This window comes from Amblyraja radiata, chromosome 27 (genome assembly GCF_010909765.2).
Source record: "Amblyraja radiata isolate CabotCenter1 chromosome 27, sAmbRad1.1.pri, whole genome shotgun sequence".
NCBI classification, from domain to species: domain Eukaryota; kingdom Metazoa; phylum Chordata; class Chondrichthyes; order Rajiformes; family Rajidae; genus Amblyraja; species Amblyraja radiata.
The window spans coordinates 16,223,341-16,229,988 of record NC_045982.1 but is presented as its reverse complement, the minus strand read 5'-3'; positions in this window follow the sequence as shown (position 1 = coordinate 16,229,988).

Genomic DNA, 6,648 nt, shown 5'->3' with positions numbered 1-6,648 from the left:
TTATAAATAGCCCTGATGGAACTCATGTATGATATGATTTGACTGGATAGCACACAAACCAACGTTTTTCATTGTATCTCAGTATTTGTGACAATTATAAACCAATACCAATACCAAATAGGATGAACTGTGAAATACCATTGAGATACCACTGGGAGCTTTGCCACTTATAAGTTAGGAGATCTTTATTGCTGTTTCTGATTTAAATACTTCTATTCTCCATTGCTTTTGGGTCTCTGATTGCTGTCATACCAACTATTAGATTTCACAGGGTTAACTTTAAATATGTTGAAGAAGAAACTGCAAATGCTGGAAAATCGATGGTAGACAAAAGGTCGACCCGAAACGTTGCCTATTTCCTTCGCTCCATAGATGCTGCCTCACCCACTGAGTTTCTCCAGCATTTTTGTCTAACTTTAAAATATAATAGCTTTTCCTGAGATGATATTCAAAAACATCTCAATAAACATTGAGAAGAAAACAACAAAATGGCTTGGGGTGAATTACCCTGTACATTTTCTCTGTCCAGTACAACCATGTGAATGGGAGGTTGATGGTCGGTGTGGACTCAGAGACCCAAAGGCCCTGTTTCCAGGCTGTATCTTTCAATCAATTCAATGGATCAAAGCACTTTGAAGCCCAGCTAACACTCTGATGATGAGTCTACATTGCACTTTAGATTACATTCGACATAAGAAGTACTGCATATTGCACAACGATTATTGAGCATAATTTTACATTATTCCAATACATGATACATATATACTCTTTCTCTTCTCTTCCTCTCAAAATATAGCTAATTTATATAGAGCATAAATGTAGGATCCTAGCCTAAAACTCATTTCACTTTCTGCTAATTCACAAATATTTAGTATATTCCAATCTTTTGATTTTATTTATTGGTTGATTTGCCTTAAATTTGGTGTCCAGTGTGTCAGTTAAAGTCATGCCTGTCCTTATCATATTGCTTTTAAATGATTGTACAACATTACTTAATCCTCCTTTATTGACTATCTCGAAGATTGACAAAAAATGCTGAATAGTTAAACATGTGTGACCTTTTATAAAACTATGCTGAATCAGTCAAACATCTCCCGATTTCATCACTTGCCTAATTTGTTCTTATTTATTAAAATAACTGTTAAAAACAAATAATATTTTCTAATATAATGTTTAACTGCAGATCCTATTAACTTGTTTCACAACGACTGCAGTGGCCCAATTTTGCACTTGATACCACTGAATGATGTACAAAGGTAAATATCAGCACCTAGTGGCTGAAATAAGAGACTAAATATTTTGGATCTTTCAACACTTGACCAACACATTCAAGAATGATTTTTAAAAAGTTAGTCCACTTTCAAAAGAATGTGAGTTATTATGTTTGATCATTCTGTTCATCCTGCAGATTCCATGCACACCTTCGTGCTACGTGGCTTCATGTCTACTTCACCTTCTTTGACGAAGGGTCTTGACCCGAAACGTCACCCATTCCTTTTTTCCACAGATGCAGTCTGACCCGCTGAGTTACTCCAGCTTTTTGTGTCTATTTTCACCTTTTCCTTTGCTGAGTTCTCACTTTCACATCCACTCCCTACACACTTGGGTGAAATTTCCAATTAACCTATAAACCTGCCTGGATATGGCAGGAAACTGGAGCATCAGGAGGAAACCCACGTGGTCACAGGGAGAACATACAAACGCCACACAAAATCAGCACCCACGGCCAGGATCAAACATGGGTTTCTGCCACCGCGAGACCACATCTCCACCAGCTGCACCACTGTCCATTGAGCCTTTCCAAATAGCTGCTTGCCAATTTCACCTCAGAACAACTTCTTTGTCTCTTATTTGCTGGTTTGGATACAGATGGGGGGAAAAAAACTCCTGCAACTGTTGAAAATAGTTAATACTCTTCTTCAGGTTGAAAGCGGAACAATTTATTTAATTGTCAACCCTAGGCAGCTGCACACAGAATTATGCAAAGCGTTGATTTTATATACTGTTTAGAAAATCGCAAGGCTTTTATTAGGAAGGCCCATCAAATGATATCCTTCTTTCTTTTTATAATAAAGAAACATCTATTTTTGGCATGAGTGTAATATCCTAGGCTTGGGTCTTTATTCTGGAAAAGTGAGTCAGACAATCAAGTGTCTGAATTGTAGAGGTAAAATAATATCCTAATATTTTGGTGGTCACTTTGCTGGCCTGTACAAGTTAATTAAGCCCCAAGATCCCATTTAACTAGGTACCTGTTGGATTCTTTTGCATTCTCTTCTTTGGCTGCATTGGGAAACCATTTGCAATAATTAATCCACTTTGAAGATAGTCTTGCTCATAGGTATACTTCTAATGAATGCTACTATTTAATTATTAGCTGTCAAAGTAGAGTTGTGCATCCCCAATGCCATGGTAATATCTGATTCCCCATTGCAATAATCTTACTTTCAATCCATTTTGTATTATTATTGTACCTTATATGCTAGTTCATTTCCGGCAACAAAAGTGATAACATTAATAAATTCCTACATTTACAAAAGGAAAACTATTGTTGAGTAAAATACAGAAACACGCTTCATACATTCTGTATGCACACCCAAGAACTATCACTTATTTTTCCTTAGTGGGTGACATCTGGCTTTAGCTACTCCATTTTCCAGTTAGACCCCCCTTGACATGTGAGAGTTAATAATAAGCAAACTATTTATACCTAAGGGGCGGCTCTCCCATGGGCATGTATTCAGCATTCTTAGCATCAAATTATTCCAGCCTTCCACAGACCACAGATGCATCAGGCAAGTAAAAGAATCTTTGCTTTCAATGAGAAGGCATTCTCTTCTACTTGCGACAAGACATTCCTGTGGAAAGCGTCAGCTAAATTGACACATCCATTTCCTGCAATTGTTAAAGAGCCCGTATAGTTTTAATTCATGTACAATGCTGCATAGTCCATGAAACAAGCCGTCATCTATTCGTAGGCAAGGAGTCACAGTCTCCTTTTGATTATTGTTTCAATTCTTCAGTCACTTTCTCCCTTTGCCCCCTAATCTCTCTCCTGCCTGATTCCCTGTTGCCCATTCTTTTTCAGCCCCCTCTTCCCATACTTCCCACAATTCCAGCTGCAGTGAGAAATCTGAAATATGAAGATGTGACTAGATGCAACACACAGGAATTTTATTCAGCATCCTCAGAGACCTGCAGGAAATTTGGACTGGGTTGGCAGCGCAAACTCCTCCACAAAGACCTCTGAATCGAATCTGGGAAATGGTCTTATTTTGCAATCTCATCAATTGTCTCTTTACTCCTGGAGCTAATGTGTATCTTTATGGGTTCTGAGCTATTTTTAATTTAATCAGGTGATCAATCAACAACATCCACAATCAACAACAACTTTATTCCAACTAGTTTCACTGCCCTCCTGATTAATGTTCCTGATTGTACAGTATGTCTCATTGTCACCATCCCCTCAGCCAACAATGAACCATTCTACATTTCCTTGAACATTATCTGCTTTGATCTGTCCTTTTCACACCTTACATTCTCTTTGTACCTTTCCATATCTCTAGTTTCCCTCTCCCCTGAGTCTAAAGAAAGGTCTCGACCCAAAATGTCACCCATTCCCTTTCTAGAGACGCTGCCTGTCCCACTGAGTTACTCCAACATTTTGTGCTGGAGCTTCAGGGTAAACCAGTATCTGCAGTTCCTTCCTACACAGAATTATTACAACTGTTTGTCTACCTGGTGACGATAATAAGAGCCCCCAACTATTTCATATGCCAATTACACCTTCAAGATTGGATAACATCTCAGAGTATAGCATGAATTTCTATCACATGCATTTCTAACTGCATGTGAGCCTTCTACTATGAGTTATGGCTTTAATTTTGCATGCAACCAGTTTGATCTTACTGTGATATGAATGATATGAATTAATATGAATTTAGCCAAAACAATCAACCACTCCACACAGAGATTTTCCGGGGATTTCAAAACCTCTAAGGAGATGTTGACTTTAAGCCACTCCATCTTCACTTGCCCTATCCATCCATAGCATTGTCAGAACTTTGCTATAAATGACTCTCATTGTTATAGGAGCAAGACCTAAGACACCTTACAATTGCTCCTCTACTTGAGACAAGCAGCTTACCTGCTTTTAAAGTCCTTCAATGGATCTATCTGTGTCCAATCTCAAGCATGGAGCTGAGATCAGGAATTTCTAATTGCAAGTGCGAATCTGAATTGCAAATGAATTGTGGAGTCATTCAAAAATTATTCAGAATAATATTGGTACACTTATGCCAAGATTACGTCAATGCAATGTAAACCATTATAACTCAGTCTCTGTTTAAGTGACCACATGTGTTGTGTTGAGGTATTTTTTCTGCAGTTGATAAGTGAGATGCTGTGATTCCAGCTTGGAAGTATCTGAATGTTCTGCACCAATTACTGAAAATAGGTCATCCAGAACAAAGCTGACAGTTTCCTTGCACTGACAAATATATCATTCCACAGCAGATCAGTTGCTTGTTATACTCAAGAGAAAATTATAGCCAGACTAATGCCATCTTAAACCTGCTGAAAACTCATCCCCATGTACCCATTTGACTCCTTTTCAATTCTGGCCTTTGTCCACCCGTCTGGCAATCAACCCCTTTTTGATTAGGGTTGTGAGTCAGTAGCCTACTCTGTTCATAGACAGTGCTGCCCATTGATGCAGCGGTTCTTATAACTTCAAAGCAGATTACTGTTTGTTGGGGTTACATTTGAAAACAGTTTGAAGGCTGGGTCTTATTTGTAGTAATGGCTACTTAATATTTTAAAAATGCAGATGCTGGAAATTTAAAATAAAAACAAAAAACATTGAAAATACTCAGTACGTCAAGACACACATATGGGTAGAGAAGCAGTCAATGTTTCAGGTCAAGGATCATTTGATGGAACTGGAAAGGAGATACAAGATGCTTGTTAAGCTGCAGGAAGGTTGGTTAGAGGGAATGTTAGAGGGAATGTCTCTGGAAAGGTAAAATCATGGGGATAGGATGTAATCAGTTATCTAGTTACTGATCAGTTAAAGAATGAGAACATCTAGTCTTAGTGTAATACAGTGAAAGAGGCCCATTGGCCCAACATGTCCATGCCATCACTTGATGTTTTCATGAGCTGGTTCCATTTGCATGCGTTAAGTCCATATCTCTCTAAACCTTTCCTACCCATGAATCTGCCCAAATGTCTTTAGATGGTGTAATTGTACCTACTTTTATTATTGATGTTGGGCTCGCCAGCCTGTCGTTCCCTGGTGCATCCTTGCTGCCTTCTTAAATAATTGCACAGCATTAGTCACCGTCAGTCATCCAGAACTTCACCTGGGCTTCACCTGTGGTTGCAGGGGAAAGTACTTGGGGAGGGGGTGGTTTGGGGGGAAAGGATGGGTAAACCAAGGAGAACCAAGTTCTCTGCAGAATGTGGAAAGGGGTGAGGATGGGAAGATATGAATGGTGGTGGGATCGTGTTGGAGATGACGGAAATGTTGGAGGATGATGTGTTGGATGCAGAGGCTGGGTGGGGAAGGTGGAAACTCTATTCTTGTTCCATCTGGGTGGAGGGAGAGTGAGAGCATAACTATGGGACATGGAGGAGATGTGGGTAAGGGATCCATCTGTGACAGCAGCAGGGGAAACCACTTTACTAAAGAATGAGGACATCTCGGATATCCGAGAATGGAATTCTCATCTTGGGAGCAGATGCAGCGGATAATGAGAAACTGCAAGAGGCTAGGTGGGAACAGGTATAGTCCAGATAACTGTGGAAAATGGTAGGTTGATAGCAGACATCAGTTGATATTCTGTTGCCTGTGATGGAGACAGAGATATCACGAAAAGCGAGAGGTGTCAGAACTTGAATTTGAGGGCAGGGTGGAAGTTAATAATAAAGTTAATTATATCAACGAGTTCTGCATGGGTGCAGGAGGCAGCCCCAATGCAGTCATTGATGAAGCAGAGAAAGAGTTGGGGGGGGGGGTCGGTGGCGCCAGTGTACATTTAGAACTAGGACTGTTCGACCTAACGGACAGCGGGTAGGCACAGATAGGGCATATGCAAGTGCCTATGGCTACACCTTTAACTTGGAAAAAGTGATGCGAGTCAAAATGCGTTGTGGAAGATGCGGACAGGTGGAGGAGAGTGTTAATTGAGGGAAATTGATTGGGTTTATGTTTGTCAGTTCCTCTAAAGGTCTTACACCTTTCAGACTTCAAAGGCAAGGCTTTTCAGATGTATTATTTTAAAAGAATTGCAGAGTTTTAATACTGTAAGAAGTTTTGATATATGTTATATGGATGGGTTAAGAATGGTTCATTCTGCATTTGTCGATTAAGGCTTTGAATTGCACTTTCAACCATATCCTGTTACATAAACCCATCACTTTTTGGATTACTGTTTCCTTGTATTTTGGGAGATGTTTTGTTTTATCTATAGTGTTCAATAGAAAAGGGCATTTAAAAGTATTATCTTTCATTAAATGACAAAAAGGGGCAGCATTTTTGAATAAATGCATGGAGAAGTATAGGAACCTCAGAAATAAATATATTTATTGGACAGAAAACAAGAAGGAAGTAACTGGTTTAGTTCCCTGACGTCAGGCAAATTTGAA